The sequence below is a fragment of the Ambystoma mexicanum genome, chromosome 6p, assembly GCF_040938575.1.
Source record: "Ambystoma mexicanum isolate Mex_15411 chromosome 6p, UKY_AmexF1_1, whole genome shotgun sequence".
NCBI lineage: Eukaryota > Metazoa > Chordata > Amphibia > Caudata > Ambystomatidae > Ambystoma > Ambystoma mexicanum.
This window is the reverse complement of record NC_090935.1, coordinates 364,105,665-364,122,387: the sequence shown is the minus strand read 5'-3', so window position 1 is coordinate 364,122,387 and position 16,723 is coordinate 364,105,665. Positions and strand designations below refer to the sequence as shown.

The window sequence follows — 16,723 nt, the reverse complement described above, 5'->3', positions numbered from 1 at the left end:
GATGGCGAGGTGTGAAGCCTTTGGTGTTTATGGGTGTAGGCTGCTAACATCCGATTCCTGAGTGCTGGTAGGGTGCTATGTGTTTTGTGGCGTGGGAATTTGTTTATTGGTTTTATCTCAAGCTCAACACCCAAGGTCCTTTTGGAGAGCACTGGGACATTGGTAGAGGTGCTGGTCTGGAGGAGCGGTGGGTGTGTGCAACAGAGCTAAACATGTATTGGGCTGTGCAGTTAACGCTGAATAACTTCCCTGATGATAATGTGGTTGGGACTGCGCTATAAGACTTAAAGCTGCCATGTGTGTGAGGGAAAGGGGGGTCAGTTCGTATTATGAAAGTACTAGTAGGTTGAAAGGTGAAATGATTAGTTGTGGAAGGGAGAGTACTTAATTACTTTGGGGAGTCCTGTAACTGGAGCTCAGGTTAGGCTGAGCTACTAGAGTTCGAGTCTGCCATTTGGTTGACATCATAGGTCCCGTCACATTTTTATCCATTATGATGAGGAGTTCATGTTGTTTTGGGTTACAATTTATGATGAGTGTGGGGTTGTGACACTGGGCCTCATTACAGGTATGGCGGTTTGGATATAAGGGGGCTGGTAGCAACGTTCCAGCACCCTTTCCCGACCGCCATACTACGATGCTGATAGGGGCAAGGATCCCCTGGATGGCCTGACCTGCCGGGAGTTCAGGCCCCTACAGGCATGTCTCAGACTGAAGCACAGGCAACGTTAGCAACAGTGCTGGTGCTTCAGTGCCCCCATTCCCATGTCCTAAAGGACTCCATGGGAATGGGGATTTACCGTTCCGCCACCACTTATGATATCCTGGTGGCCCCGGGATATCAGGCGGCGGAATCAGTGTTATGGGGTTAGCGGCAATCCGCCAGCAGCACCGGCCAGATACCGCCAACCTCTTGATGAGGCCTTGAGCCTCATGAGAAAAAACATAGGGAAGACTGACCTAACTGGGTCCAATTTAAAAGGCATCCTTCATTTTAAGCGTTTTGCACAGGTGTATTCCCGATTTACCCGAAAATGTATGCCTTATAATGTTGCGCTCTTACCACAATTAAACTTTCATTTTCATGTTGCGCTTTTAGTCGGCCAGCTGCAGTGACTCCAAATCTGATTAAACACGGAAGTGGCCAAAGAAATGGCCACCAAAAGCAAACCCTGAAAGCCACATATGATTGCTTGGCATTTACTTTGCCAGCTAGAGAAGGAGGCAGAGAGCGGCAGGCGTGAGGTCCTGTGACAGAAGGAGACAGATTGGCCCGCGTGAGTGCCACACATTGAAGAGAGTAAGTGGGGGGAGGGATAGGCAGAGAATAAGGGTTGTGGGCATGTCCCACACATATGAGGATCCCAAAAGGCAAGCAGTTGACATTTTCAGAATACAAAGCTTTCGTCTTCACAGTATTCCCCACACCCATTTGCGCAGTGAAATTATCACGTAGATCTGTGTATTCCATGTGTCGATGAGACTGTCCCGAATGGGCTCTATGTCTATTTTGCCCTGCTTCAAAGGTTGTTGCTCTTGTCAGTCCAAGTTCATAATGGCAAATATGTTGTTAGAGAGTTAGGAGATGCATGGATGCGCTGGTTTGCCTTCAGTAGTTCTGATGTGCCTTCAAGTAGTGCCCTGGTGTGGCTGGAGGTGCGAAAGACCAGTTTGGTCTGATGGAGATTTCTGTACTAGTTTTTCTGTTGTGGTATTGAGATAACCTGGTTTTGAGAGATTTCCTGAAGATTTCCTATTAGGCTCCTGCTGATTAGTTGTTTGCTATTTAGCTCCTGACAAATACTTTGGCTCAATTCCAAGGCAAATATGGAGAGCAGATTGGAAACGAGAGTGAAATTAAACATTGGGCCTCATTATAACATTGCCGGTCTGGAAACAACGGTGCCGGTAAGCTTACGGGTCCCATTGTTTCCGGACCAGCAAAGTACAAGTCTGCGGGTGGGTTGCCTTTCTGCCTGCCATGTCTGCCCTGGCGGGCGGGCGGCACCCGCCCGCAGCCTTTCATGTAAGCACCTGCACCATTAATATTGTCCTATGGGACTCAAATTGGAATGGGGACAAACAATTACTGCCGCCTGACTTACTGGACCGCCGGGGCTGTAATGCCCCGGTGTTTCCGGAAAGTCAGGTGGCGGTAAATCATCATGAGTCTGACTGCAGCCTCCTGGTTTTACCAGCACGGCTACCACCGGACTCATAATGAGGCCCACTGTCTACCAGGAGTTGTAATTAAATTTCAAACTAAGATGCATATTTTTGTGTATTGGAGAGAATGCGAGTTGAAAATGAGTGGGAGGTGAGCACGGTTTCTTCCCATTCGAAGTGCCACTGGAGAAACATTAAGAAATCACCACAGGTAATGGAGTCCAATAGGTCAGAGGTTGTCAATGATATGGCAGGCCAAGTGGCATGACCCTGCTTACAATGCCTCATAGAGGAACATCATGCTGGAACATCTCTCGTGTTCCTCTGTGGGCCAGCATGCCGGCGGAAGTATAGAGAGAGGGATGTTAGGACTTTCTTTGTATGGGACAGAGAGTGTTGTGCTCTGTTGGTGAAGTTGGTAGAAGTGGAAGATGTTTGGCTGTGGGGATCTCCATGACAGGTGGGCTGCCTCATCCATGCTAATAGGGGTGGGGACAAGTCAGTTGCATGTCAGTTAGTGCAAGATGGTGCTGACATTTTGCAACCCATATTGGCCTCTTGTGTGAACTTGCTTATTGGGAAAACTCCTGAATAACATGACAGGCCAGCAGGAAAGTTGTGCGAATTGAAAGCACTTTTCTGTATGGACAGAGAGGTAGAGAGCATTGTATCTGCTAGTGTTGTGTTGGGTGGAGGCTAGAATTGGGAGAGACGTAGAAAAAATCAATAGAGGCTTGCATCCTGTGGTGGGGAGAAGGAGGGGTAAACGGAAGTAGATTTAGATTTGGTTGAATTGGGCGACTGCTCAATGTTAATACTAATGGGGCTTGTACCACGCACTGTCACCACTTACGTGGTCTCTTGGCACGCTGGTGGATCTGCAATGGATGGAGGGTAAGCGGGGGCTGTTAGTGGGGTTGAGCGGATGAAGAGCAAGCGAGCTTTATGTGCTGTTGGCAGCTTCAGTTCAGAGAAACTGGTCAACGAGCATTTGTGCATTTTTGGTTGGTCTCTGTCATGTGATGTTAAGATGTGATTGTGTATGGTTTGTCTACATGTCGGGTGTTGTGGAGTGAGTGTGGGTTTTGGTGCGGTAGAGGTATGGTTGTGTTTAGTTCAGAGTTTGAGGGTGTGGATGCAGAAAGATGAGTTTTTAGTATGGTTAGTCTGGGGCAATACTTTTTCTACATCTGACATTCGATCTAAATGTGATACTTTTCCCACCCTCAACTGTTCATTCGAGTACAATGCATTTACCTCCCCAGCAATTCATCCAGGTGATACACATTCCCTGTCCCCAGCCTTCAAACCTAGTGCAGTATGGTTTCTGACGCCTGCCAATCGATCTTTATGCCATGCATTTCTCACCCCCGTTAGTCCTTGTAAGTGTGATGCATCTCCAGCCCCTAACCGTTCATCCATTCGAGACACACTTCCCACTCTCGACACTCAATCCTGTTGCAATATCCTTCTCGCCTCTAACAGCCCATTCGTATTTGACACATCTCCCATCCCCTGCAATCCATCCCGGTGCAGCACACTCCTCACCCTTAAACAGTCCATATGGGTGTGATACATTTCGTGTCCCCAACAGTCTATCGATCGAAATGCAATGCATTTTCCACCCATACAGTCTGTCTCAATCAGCCTATCATGATACAGAAGTTACACAGCGCCTGTCTCAGAGTGCAGCAGGGAGCGCAAGGCCCAGCCACACCACCAGACCTGAGAGGCAGAATGTGGCCCACCTACACACATTGGCTAAGTGTGGAAGTGGCCAATCTGTACAATTTGGTTACATGCAAGATAAGGCTTGCCTATGCGAGTAAGCTAAATGTTGGTAGGTATATGATATCTGGTGATTAGAGTATTAAAGTAGAGCGTTTTTCTGGAATACATTAGTGGTTGTAGTTCCCTGCTTTTTTGGTGATTTTCTCTTGTTGGGTTTCGAATGGTTTAGTGTGCCGGATTGTGTTGATGGAGGTATAGCCCTTTGCTCAGTCTCGCTTCATGTCGGGTGTGTTTGGCTAGTCCCTGCTTACGAGGGGGTCCTTTCCGTGCATTTGTTCATTTCGTGGTGCTTAGATGTTGTTCAGGCATTTGCATCCCCTTTGATGCTGAAGAGCCAGATTTTTAGAAGTTTTCTGAATTTTAGAGGGTCCTCCATAGTTTGTATTTCTTTTGGGAGGAAGTTCCAGAGTTTTACAGCTATGCAAGAGAATGCTGATTCTCCAAGTTGTTTTCTCTCGTAGAGTTTTGGTTCTAGGTAGAAGCCGTTGCTGGATCTAAGCGTTCTTGCTGGTTTGTAGATGGTGATTCTCTTTTGTAGGAATTCTGCTCCTTAGCCGTGGATTGATCTGTGTGTTATGCGCATTGTTTTGAAGGTGATTCTTTTTTTGACTGGGAGCCAATGTAGCAGCCTTAGCGCTGGTGTGATGTGGTTTCTTCAGGAGAGTTTGAAGAGAAGTCTGGCAGCTGCATTCTGTATTTGTTGTAGTTTTCTCAGCTAGTATTCCGGCATTCCAAGGTATATGCTGTTGGCAAAGTCTACCCTGGACATGATGAGGGAGATGATGTCAATTGTTTTGTGCATGAAGGAAAATAAGTATCTTTTTGATAGTGTGCAGATGGAATAAACATTTCTTAATTATTGCATTGACTTGTAGTTCTAGTGTTAGCTCATTGTGCATTAGGCTTCCAAGGTTTTTGACTGCTTTGGATGGTTCCTGTGCAGTGCACAGTTCTGTTGGCCATGGGATATTCGTGTTGTTTCTTTGGTTGTTCAGTGAAATCATGATTTCCGTTTTGTACCGGTTAATTGTACGTTTGTTAGTGTTCATCCATTGGTAGAATTCTTTGAGACAGTCTGTTAACGTGGGAATCTCTTCCTCTTTGCTGTTCATTTTGTAGATGATTTGGTTATTGTCTGCATAGTTGTAGCATGTGAGGCTGTGTCTTTTGATGAGGTTGATTAGGGCTGTTGCGGTTTTTCACGCGGTCACACTCAAATCAGGGAGTTTCTTTTATCCCCCAATGAATGTGGCGCACAATAAAGCACTATTAGTTTGTTAAGGTTCACTTTGCTTAGACCTCTAACCCGTCCCACACCCAACCCCAACAAATACCTGCTGCCACAATGGATTAGGAATCAGGCCGGTGTGTAGTAAGAATATAGATGTATTAATTTATTTAAACCAAATTTGACAAACAGACTAACATCAGCCACCGCCGTGGTAACACAAGAACAAAACTGACTTCCGTAATGACACCAACACAGAGATAATACTGAGATATGCAGTTACAATTTCCTGCAGCTTTCTTTTCAAATCACCCACCAATACAGAAAAAGAACAATTCAAGACACACAGTGATTGCTGATTTGGTTATAATACTTTTTCTCCCAGCAACCCCCGCCCTCCAAACATCAATTAGACTTGGCCCCTCTGAATTGAAGGCCAGTGGCAGAGAGTGGGAACACAATGGGGAAATCGTTTTGGGTTTCTGATAAAATGCACTCTTTGGAAAAGGGATTCAAGGGGCAAAATAGTCTTTTTACTTATTACCACAGATGCAATATGAGGGAAAGAAAAGCAATGCGAAAACTTGTTTTGCCACACCTAAAAAGAACAGGCAGGGCTCTGTGGTTTTGGTCAGAGCCCAATGGGAACAAAGGGGCCCTTTCCTGTTGCACTTTGCACACTCACGTGGAAACAGGGATTTGGGATTAATTCTATTGGTAAATCTTTATATCTATACCAGCTCAAAACACACTGGGAAGAGCTTGTTAGTTTTGAACGCTAAGGATCTACACAGACAAACAGGATATTTTGCTATGGGGAAATAAATAAAACAATGCTTGAAAATGCAGGGTCTACACAATCGATGGCTTTGGGGATAGTTTTACTCACAGGAGAGGCCTTGTGATGGACATCAGGGAACAGCAGGGCACCTCTGGGACAGCAATGGTGTCAGTCCAGGATAGTCTCCTCTGGCTCCTCCAAAGGGTCCCAGTCAGCTTCTATGTCTCCTGGTCCCTGTCTCCAATGCAAGATTTGGGGCCTCTCTGATTGGATGTTTCTTGCAAGAGTTCAGCAGAAGGTTACCTCCCACAATAAGTGGAAAAGGCCCAGTTCTGATGCAAACTGGTTTACTTATAGGGCAAATTACATCATAAACTTGTCATGATTCCCGCCAAAAGGGATTGGTTGGTTTTCTCTACCCACCTCCCACCATTGTGCTAATAGGACAAGGGGATGAGGGATGTGAGCTAGGAAAGCTGAGGGAGGAGAAAGCTTTGTCATCTCAAACTGACTTGTGGGCTCGGCCTGTTTAGCTAACAAAATCTACCAACATGGCAAGTACCCTCATTTTTCAAATCTTTAAATGCATGAATATATTTTTAAGAACTACATTTTAAGGCAAATCAAATGATGGTAATCTGAAGTCGGCACGCCCTCCCTATGCAGAGATACAGGTTTTCTTCATTTTCTCAGGAGCCATATCGGTGAAAAATATGCCACTTCAAAGTTCCCATGTCAATTTTGTCCTTCAGAACGCTCCCCCCCCCTCAACTTTCAAACTCTTTGAATCAAGGAAAGGCCCAAATCAAATTTGTATTATTAACTTTAGTTATGTTTATCACACAAAAATCATTTTAGCATGGTTAAAAGGAGGTTACTGTCACCTTTAATAAAAGTCTGCAGTGACCTTTCTGGCATATACACTGCCCTTTTTATGCATTAATATGTATTTTTTCATTAACTAAACACCAGTTTTTTTATTTATTCGCTTTCAGTTTCAAGTCCCCTAGAGCATGTGATCAGCCAGAGGCTGGCTCATGTTTATCTTCGCCTCTCCCTTCATGACCTGTAATGGCCCTGGCTTCAGCTCTAAAGGACATTTTATGGGAATTGTGACCTCAAGGTCACTTCTGCTGAAAGAACAGGCATGGTCTTATCTGTTTCCACAGTGGTTTAAATCTAAGCAATGTATTTCTTTCTATATTTTTAATCAATGGCCCTGATTGATGGTTGACAACCAGACCTCCTTCTCCAAGACCAGCAGAGGAAAGGCCTTGGAGGTTAAGTTTCATCTTTAGAAGAAATGACCTGCGGCATGTACAATTCTGCAAGAAATGGCTTTTAAACTCACACACAATATATTTTACATGACATTTTATAAGGCACCTGTGCCTTATAACCATGTGTAATGTACTTCTTTAATCTCAAAGTTCCACAATACATGAATATCACTTCTGGATTGTCCATATGTATAGTTATATGAGAAAACCATGTTCAAAATCTGAAAGTCTAGTGAGCACTTCCCTTAGCATACTGTCATTTGAATGAGGAAAATGGAAGTTCCTTTATTTCTTATAATAGCAATGAGCTTGGTTTCACTTCAGATGACTGGAGTACAATCTGGTTTTACATTGAAGATAATGTACACACTGTTATCTGTCTCTTTAAGTAAAAGTGCAGCTCTCCATGGATTTAGTAAAACAGCATTGTCCGCCACATGTCTTTCTTTTTCTTGCTGACATGCATTGCCATATCTTTGCACTTTTGAGATTCAAGCCATCTTTCTTTCCTTTGAGATTTAGGCTTGTTTTCAGTTGAATAGGCCTCATGTCTGACATCACCATTTCTGTGCTGGCCTTATACTTCAATGGGACTTCCCAAATCACTGTGGCCTCTTTATTTCTGGCATTCAGGGGCTCTATTTCACCCCACAGGGGTGTCATGTGGATATTAAACAATAATGGTGATAGCAAGGAGCCGTGTGGGACTCTATGAGTGGTGTCTCGAGTGTGGATTTGAATGGTTTTAGCCATATTGTTTCTGTTCTTACGGACTCGAAAGATTTAATCCAAATGAGCACTGTGTTGCCGATTCCTATGTCTTCAAGTCTCTTGACTAAGGTGTTATGGTTGACTGTGTCGAATGCTGTGGAGGGATCCAGTAGTATCAGTGCTGAGTTCGTTTTGGAGTCTGCATTGGTCTTCAGGTCGTCCCATATGGAGAGTAGGGCTGTATCCTTTCCTTTGATGGGTCTGAAGCCTATTTGTGCCTGATCCAGTAGCTGTTTGTTTTCAACATGTTCTAATATGTGTTCATAAACATAGGTCTCAATTAGTTTTGCTGGGTATGGAATGTTTGAGATATGTCTGTAGTTTAACAGGTCTTCCAGATCGCCCGTCGTATCTTTAAGGAATCGTTTGATGTAGGCTGATTTGAAGGATCGGGCTACTCTTCCCATTGAAAGTGACAGATTGAAGGGGTTTAGGTAGTATTCTGATGGTGTTCCCTGTGGAAGTATCGATTTGTAGATGTCTGGTGGACAAGGGTGAGCTGGGGCGTGTGACTTGTTGATTTTGTTCACCAGACTGATTTTTCTCTTGATACTTGGGGAAATATATTCAGCCTGGTCTGTGTGCTCGGGGATGGTTGATTGAGGTGAGCAGTTGGGTGGGTCAGTCTAATTTGTATGATCTGCTCTATGTTGGTGATTTTACTCCAAAAGTGATCTGGGAGATCGTTGCCTAATTTTTGTTGGGGGGCAAATGTGTTATTGCACCTGGGAGGATTTCTTATCTTGTTTATTATATTAAACAATTCTGTCTGAGTGTTTTTGGCTTTTGTGAGCCATTTGTGGAAGTAATTATTTTTTACTTTGAGAATCTCTGCTTTATATGATCAGATCTATCTTTGAAATGTTATTCTTTTGTCTTGGTTGTAGTGTTTCCTCCTTTCTTGTTCTAGTTTCCATTTTTTTCTTCATTGCTTTGCAGTGAGGCGTGAAACTTCTAGCCACCGATATCTTTCACAATGGGATGATGAAGTTTTTCCAGTGAGATGTTATCTATTGTTTTTTCGTAATCCATTTCAGGATTATGTCTGCTCTTTCATCTATGTCAGTTGTTTTAAGTGTGGCGATCGATGGCTTTGAAGATTCTAGTTTTTCTTCAGGTTACTGCTTTTGACAGTTCTCCAGTTTCTTTTCCAGATTGGGGTGTTATTTTGGAGTTTGTTGGATGCTCTTGACAATATTTGGACCACAAACGGTAAAATGAGGTGGTCGCTCCACAGTATTTTGATTGTGGGCACTATTGTGATCAGATATTTATTGGCGAAGATTGCATCTAGAGTGTAGCCCACTGTGTGCATGTCGTAGTTGCATTGCCTCAAGCTGTTAGTGTTTTCGGCAAGATCGTGTTCTCTTCCTAAAACCATATGTTAAAATTTCTGAGAATGATCAGGTGATCATATTTAATGGTTATGTTAATGACAGGTTCTATGAAAGTGTCTACGAAGGTTGCTTCATAGGTCGGGTCTGTAGATGAGTATAAATGTGAGGTTTGTTTGCGAGTCTGAGGTCAGGTGTAGGACAAGGTATTTGCAGTTCGGGATGTTCAGCAGATCAGCTTTTCTTATTTTTAGATGTTCTTCGTATGCCACTGCAAGAGCTCCTCTTTTTTCTTTTCTGTTTTCCTGTATGCACTTAAAGTTGTCAGGCAGACAGCTGTAAAGTTTGACTTTGTAGGTTTGAGCTAGCCAGGTCGCTGTGATGAACAGGATGCTTATCACCCATCGCAAAGTAGATAATATATTTCTGTTGTGTGTTTGGACAGAGATTTGGCATTTATTAGGTTGCAGTGTATATTTTCTTTATTTTGGCCTGTTTTATCCTTCCTTGTGTCTTCTGGTGGTCTTGTTGCTGACGCTCTTTATTGTTATCAGGTGCTGGTTATGTTCTTTTGAGTCTGTTTCATCATTAAGTAGTTCGGTTAGTATTGGGTTCATGTCTTCTTCTGGATCCTCTTCTGTTTCAGGTTGATGGTGCCAATGGTTTTTTTGTAATGCATGAAGCGGAGGTGTTGTTTCCTATTGTTTTGTTTCTGTGTATTTCGTGCATTTCACTTTGCACTCCTGATATCCTTCCAATGTGTCTTATGTTTATGATTGTTGTTTCTGCTCTGACAGGTTAGGTAGAGTGATTTTTGTCTGGTTTTTGTGGTGACCTTTATTTCTGTCGGGCACGTGGGTGTGTATTCCATTGCTGTTTTCATGTTTACTGGTGTGGTATCCTGGTATGATTCCATTTAGCTTGTCCTTTTTCCTGTGGTTTCTTGCATGTTGTCCTCTCCTGTGGCGTGGCTTCTATGTCTCCCAGTGGTTTTTCCTTTGAATTCTTGGATGCGTTGGAGTATTTCACAGCTGTGAATGCCTTCCTGTGAATCTGAGGTTTGATATTTGATTGTAGTGTATTCTTTGGTTTTGTGCCAAAGGTGGTACTTGCTGATTTGAGGTTCTCCTTGTGTTGCTTCTTGGGTTTGCCGTTCAGTACCTGGAAGTGTTGTTGTGGTTCACAGTTGCTACTTCCTTTCTGTGAGTCTGATTCTGAAGTTTTCAGGTCTTGTGGCTTTGTTTCAAGAGTGGTAGTTGTTGATGTGAGGTTATTTCTATGGTTTATTGTTGTTTTGCTTCTTCCCTTTTCTTTTGGGTTCCTTTGGTTGGGTCTTTGGTGTTTGTTATTGGATCACAGAGGTTTTAGCCTTTGTGTGACATTGCCAGGATGTTGTCAACCTTGTTGTTTCCTCTGTGGTTGTTCTTTTGCAGGCCCCTCTATGTTGTGGACGTTTTTTTGTAATGCCTGTAGTTAGTTTTGGTGAAATGTGAGTGGGACTGGGTTAGGGTTAGTGGCTTTCAAAGGGATACACTGTATCTATGTCAGGTTTCAAGGAGAGCGTTACTGTCTGTACTGTGTAGGGGAGGGACAAGGTCCTAGTGGGGTAGGGCAGGTTGGAGGGCAGAGGGGCTACCCTTGAGTGTAGCCGTGAGTGAGATACCACACAGTCGATATCCAAGTTTTTAAAATATCATGCTGGTTGTCCCGACATTGTGTATAATATACTACCTATCACTGAGCGCGGTAGGAAATAGAGTCCGGCAGACTGTAACTATGGCACAATGCTTATCTCTGAATGCTGCAGTAAGCAGAGCCCAACACAATATAGATGCTACACAAGCCTATCCCAGAGCACGGTAGGGGGCTCAATGATAGTCTATACAAAGTGGGCCCGATGCAAAATAGGCAAACTTACTCTGCAGGCCCAGTTGCGAGTTATCGGCACCATACCTAATGTGATGAATCCTGTGGATCCCTCACTAAAAACCCGGCTAAAGTCTCCTCCCAAGTGGCCAGGGAAAGGCAGACGCTTCCTGATCCTGACCGGGGGCGGGTGATCTGCCGGAGGATCACCTGGGGGGAGACAGGGCCCAGGGAAGTGGGGTGAGAAACAGTGTTTATCCTTGAAAGGAAAGTACCATTTAAGGGTGCCAAAACACATAATGGCTTATGGTCGTGGTTGTGTGATGTTTTGGAACCACCTATTAATCCTGTGGATGTGGATAAAGACAGTGTGACGTCTTTCCATTCTCCCATAAAAGAAAGATTGTTTGAGACTCCACAATCACCCTTACTCCCAAAAGTACAGTGAAAGGCAACCTATAAATATTGGTTCAAACCAACTTCCTGCCTCATTTCAAATAAACCATAATTCTTCCTCTTTAAATGCATGTGAGAAAAATAGCAATGCATTTAGAAATAAGAAGTTGGCAAGAAAACCTAATTCTGTTGTTTGGGACAGCAAGATCCAAAATCTCATGAGGATTGGGATAAGGAAGAGGGCTGAAGAGCAATGTTGTAATGTAGGTTAGCCTGTTTTGCCAGTGGTTAAGATTAATTCTAAACCTTCCAGCCATCACCTCTTTGTTTTTGCTTTGTCACCCCGAGTGGGACGGGTATGCCCAGACGTGGGTCCCGTGCCTGCTGGGCCTAGAGGCCCAAGCTACTCCTCACTGATGAGCCCCAACAAGGGCGAAACATGTTTGGGGATGCTCGTGGTCTCCTGCAGAAGGGATGTGGCCTAGCAGTTTGGGCTGGACTGCCTCTTTTGGGGTGGGGCCAAGCCTGATTTGCATTTGGTCTTTCCCCTTCTGTAATGGCTTGGCAGGCGAAGAACAATGGTCTGGAGGGTTGCCCAGAGCATTGCCAGTGGTTAAGATTAATTCTAAACCTTCCAGCCATCACCTCTTTGTTTTTGCTTTGTCACCCCGAGTGGGACGGGTATGCCCAGACGTGGGTCCCGTGCCTGCTGGGCCTAGAGGCCCAAGCTACTCCTCACTGATGAGCCCCAACAAGGGCGAAACATGTTTGGGGATGCTCGCGGTCTCGTGCAGAAGGGATGTGGCCTAGCAGTTCGGGCTGGACTGCCCCTTTTGGGGTGGGGCCAGGCCTGATTTGCATATGGCCTTTCCCCTTCTGTAATGGCTTGACAGGTGAAGAACGGTGGTCTGGAGGGTTGCCCAGAGCATTGCCAGTGGTTAAGATTCATTCTAAACCTTCCAGCCATCACCTTTTTGTTTTTGCTTTGTCACCCCGAGTGGGACGGGTATGCCCAGACGTGGGTCCCCTGCCTGCTGGGCCTAGAGACCCAAGCTACTCCTCACTGATGAGCCCCAACAAGGGTGAAAACATGTTTGGGGATGCTTGTGATCTCGTGCAGAAGGGATGTGGCCTAGCAGTTCGGGCTGGACTGACTCTTTTGGGGTGGGGCCAAGCCTGATTTGCATATGGTCTTTCCCCTTCTGTAATGGCTTGGCAGGGGAAGAACAGTGGTCTGGAGGGTTGCCCAGAGCCTTGCCAGTGGTTAAGATTCATTCTAAACCTTCCAGCCATCACCTCTTTGTTTTTGCTTTGTCACCCCGAGTGGGACGGGTATGCCCAGACGTGGGTCCCGTGCCTGCTGGGCCTAGAGACCCAAGCTACTCCTCACTGATGAGCCCCAACAAGGGAAAAACATGTTTGGGGATGCTTGTGGTCTCGTGCAGAAGGGATGTGGCCTAGCAGTTCGGGCTGGACTGCCCCTTTTGGGGTGGGGCCAAGCCTGATTTGCATATGGTCTTTCCCCTTCTGTAATGGCTTGGCAGGCGAAGAATGGTGGTCTGGAGGGTTGCCGAGAGCATTGCCAGTGGTTAAGATTCATTCTAAACCTTCCAGCCATCACCTCTGTCATGACTTGATGCGTCGTGAAGAATATATGGGCCTCTGTCCCCAAGTTCCACACAGGGAGAGAGAAAACTACTCTCTGTGCGAGCCTTGAGGCCACAGGTGGTTGCTGTTTCGCAGGATCAGACGCTGCCCAGGACCCCAGAGCTGTGGAATGAATTCAGGTATTAGCACAAACAAGCACAGTACTGTAAACAATGTAACTGTATTGAAAAGGGGCTTACCTAAGTTTAATGGAAAGGCGCTAGGAACTCTGAGGCTATGGTGCAAGGAAGCGTCAGCAATCCATAAAGCCAGGCGCCAGAAACTCAGTGCTGGCTACACGCCTGATGATCCTGGAAGTATTTGTGGCACTGTGGTACTCGTGGATTACTTGTTGGCACAGTTGCAGTTCAAGGAACCTCGAAGACAGATGAGTAAGTGACAAAGCAGAGAAGGGTAATCTGAAACAATCCGTTAACCGTTAGCCAAAATCCAAAAGTCTGTGAATCCGAGCAGAAACCAAACCACAAATCCAAGGAGCAAGAACACCGGTCCGTTATCCGTAAACTTGAGGTCTGTTTCCAATGAATCCAAGACGTGAATCGAGAACGCCGAACAGTGTCGTGAAAACAGCGGTGAAGCGGCGAATGATTCAAACTGCGCGGTATTTATGTCTGACGACTCCCGATCACATGAGCGGAGCTCAGGGCACGTGACCGGGAAGTCGGCCCGGAACCAGGAAGTGGTTGCGGTCGGCTACTTCAGCCCGCTGGCAATCTCCATGGCAGTTGCCACTGGAAACGAGGGAACAAACAAAGTCGCCCTCTGACAGAGCCTTGGAGCTGATGACGCTTCCCTCGCACCACAGGTAGCGTGACCCTATGAGGGGCTGACTGTGACTTTCGCACCACAGGTATCGTGACCTTATGAGGGGCTCACTGTGACTTGGGGAGTCTAGCTGTGTTATGTGTCGGGGAGTCCTCTGGGGTATGAGTGTTATGTAAAGCGGGGTGTCTGAGGGTAACCTTCCTTCCGCGCATGACAACCTCTTTGTTTTTGCTTTCGCCTTAGGTGCAGGCCATTAGATGGAGCTGTGGCTGTAGTGCATACAGCAGCAGTTTTAGCAGAAGGAAGAAATCACAGTGTTGGCAATCCAGGCAGAAGTGGGAGAATTGAAGGGACGCCAGGACTTTGATCAAGCAGATTTCAACTGCCTGTCCTGAGAGAGTCCTGTTTTCCGAAACTCTGAATTGCAGAAGGTGCACACCGGAAGGCATGAAGGAAGACTGCTTTCCTCATGTGAACCTGATTGCAGAGATTGCGCAGCAGGAAGCATGCAGGAGACCGTGGCCAGAAGGTGTTGCAAAGCTGTGGGTCTCAGGAGTGAGAAGGGCTCCTTAATTATTTGGCCCGACCAGAGACACCTTCAGCAAGGAAGACTGTGGGTCCAAACAGAAACCAGAAGTCGCAGAAGTCCTGCAGCACAAGAATGAAGGAATACAAAAGCCAGTGGCCCTCATTCTAAATATGGTGGTCCGGAAATAAGGGTGCCGGTAGCAACGTACCGGTACCCTCACTGGACCGACATACTATGAGAATGCCGGTAGGGGCAACAGATCCCCAGCAGGCCTGATCTGCCGGATTTTCAGGCCCCTACTAGCATGTCTCTCACTGAAGCACCAGCACTGTTCCTCGTACCGTTGCAGCTTGTGATATCCCAGTGACACCTGGATATCAGACGGCAGTAAGGGTGTTACGGGGTTGCCAGTAACCCACAGCCTACCGGTGGGTTTTAATGGTAACCCTGTAATAAGCCCTAGTGAGTCTTACCGAGCGTTATGAACCCTTGCGCGAGCACTGCCGGGAACAGTATCTAAATACAATCACTCTGTATGAGTAAAAGTGATGTGAAACTGACTGTTGATTGGTAGACAATGAGGAACTTGAAATGTAGCACTTGCACATAAGCAAACATTATCTCTTTCACTTGCGTAAGAAGGAAACACAGTGAAACCTTATAATTGAATATTGCACTTGCTGGAAACACATGAAGGAATGGTCACGTGCACTTAATAATGATTCTGAAATGAAGGGTAATCTCTGAATCAATACTAACGTAGTTGAAAAAGATATAACAATAAAATCTTAGTGACTGAACACAATTATTACAAGTTGTAGAGAGCAAGCATTGCCCAAGCAAAGAGGGAACTAAGTGTTTCTCCAGCTAGGAGTGCAACCAGCCTTTCCCAAAGCGAAAGAGTGGTATGTGCATTGCCATAAGCCAAACAGAACATCAGCATTGCCCAAGCCAAGAGTGTGCAAGTATTACCTGAAGCCAAAAGAGACTGACAACAAAGCTTACAATGGAATTATCCTGGCTGGCAGAATGCAAAGATGCAAAGGCAAGGTTGGGGAAAGGGAAGCTTGCTACTTGTGATACTTCTTTAAAAGCTGATGCAACCTACATTGCCAAAGCCAATAGGAGAGAGAAGCATACCCTAAAGGCAACTTTGGGTTTTTGTTGTTGCAGACAGACAAGAGTGGCAAAGAGGCTGCCCTTCTGGAAATTAAATGTTCAGAGGAAGTGTGCCTTGCTTACTTGAAGGTGTTGAAGTGCATTAAAGTGACTCTTGTCTTGCATGCACAGTTGTTCAATGTCACAAAGAAGCAGACTGTTGAAGAAGTGGTAATATTTTGGTTGTCAGTAGATTTGAAACATCATGGGCACAGTTGAATGTGGAACACTATGGGGCAGGTGAGTAGACCCACAAGGTGAAGTCTTGCAGAAGTTAACGTGATGAAAGAGTGGTTCAGGTGGAAGTAAAAGTGCTGTGAGTCATCCTGACAAAAATAGAAGCTGTGTTTATTTTATTTACTAGACGCTCTGTTTTATTTACCTTGTCAGAATATGTGTCTATTTTGAATATGAAGAAGGAACTGTGTTTCTTCTTGGGCATTTATAGGTTGTGGCAGAGCATCTTGGCTGGAAATAACACAGCTGCTATTTGATGAAGTGGAAAGTCATTATTCCAGCAAGAAGAGAAGTTCTTCTGTTGTTTGAACTTTGGGTTAACAAACTGTCTTTTGACACATTGAAGGAGCCAATAACTGAATTGAGACTTTGTTTTCAATCCCAGTTTTCCTTGTTTCTTTTTGTTTAACATTGGAACTGATTTTACCTTGAAACCTGGGCAAGGGGAGTTCAACCAGGTTACCAAGAAAGACTGTGAATATTGTTCTTTATGTATTTGATGTTTAAGTGTGAGGGCCAGATATCCTGTGTTAGAGTGTTTTTCTTGTTTTGATAGGCAGGAAATGCTCATCAGAGTAGGTATAGTGATAGTGAGGCATTTGATGAAACTTATAATTTAATAAAATGGCAAAGTTTGAGAACGTATTAAAAAGTTCTCTGCCTCACATTTCTGACCCTGTGCGCAAACTGTGGCCATCCATACCATTAGGTTAAATTAAGTGTCAACTGTTGTAACTTGACAAAGTTGGGCCA

At 45.0% G+C, this 16,723-nt stretch overlaps 1 pseudogene; it reads left to right on the top strand.

The window, feature by feature from the left end:
• Positions 1 to 16,723, top strand: part of LOC138510723 (ER lumen protein-retaining receptor 2 pseudogene) — a 51,847-nt pseudogene that overhangs the window by 18,124 nt on the left and 17,000 nt on the right.